Source organism: Octopus bimaculoides, chromosome 23 (assembly GCF_001194135.2).
Source record: "Octopus bimaculoides isolate UCB-OBI-ISO-001 chromosome 23, ASM119413v2, whole genome shotgun sequence".
Classification (NCBI taxonomy): domain Eukaryota; kingdom Metazoa; phylum Mollusca; class Cephalopoda; order Octopoda; family Octopodidae; genus Octopus; species Octopus bimaculoides.
Window position 1 is genome coordinate 33,198,981 of NC_069003.1, and position 847 is coordinate 33,199,827.

Here is an 847-nt window from a genome sequence, read left to right on the forward strand (position 1 = left end):
GGTTCTCAACCATTTTTCTTATCTAGGGACCTGTTTGATTACTATTTTATTCTGGTAGACTCCCATGGCCATTCTCCGTTTAAAAACTAGTTTTATAGAAACTTCTTCTAAAATTCGTATTTTGCTTTTCACACATTAACTAATGGAGGTTGATCTCTGTAAAATGTTAGAGAAAGAAACCTATCTGTTTCTTGTGGAGTTCCCAACCATTTTTTTTTAATCTATGGGCCCCTTTGGTTACTGTTTTATTCTGGTGGGCCCCTCAAAGTCATTCTCTGTTTAAAAACTAGTTCTATAGAAACTTCTTTCAAAATTCCTGTTTTCTTTTTCACTCATTAACTTGTGTAGGTTGAACTATGTAAAATGTTAGAGAAAGAAACCCAGCTGTTTCTTGCAATACATAGCGCATACATCTAAAGCAACATTTATTCAGGGACCGTCAAATACTATTGTGGATTCCCAATTTACTATTTATCTGCATGGACCCCCATAAATCTTATATGAACCCTTAGTGGCCATATGGAGCCCAGTTGAGAAACATTGTTATTGAGGTTCCTTCATTGGTTCGAATATTAGGTATTGTTAGTGTTTAGCTCTATACCATAGGTCTGATTGAGCAGACCCACAGTTGAAAGTATTCCAGCCGTGACGATCCATCTTAATTCCAGACATTTGACAATGGTGCATGTTGCAGTCGCGAGGCTGGTGTTTTGCAGCTATCATGTTTCACCTACAATAAACAACACCTAGAAAAACAAAACAAAAGAACAAAAAAAACCCTTCTTATCTTAACTGGAGAAGCTAAGATAGGAGGTGGGAGTGGTGGTGGTGGTGGGGTGGGGGTGTT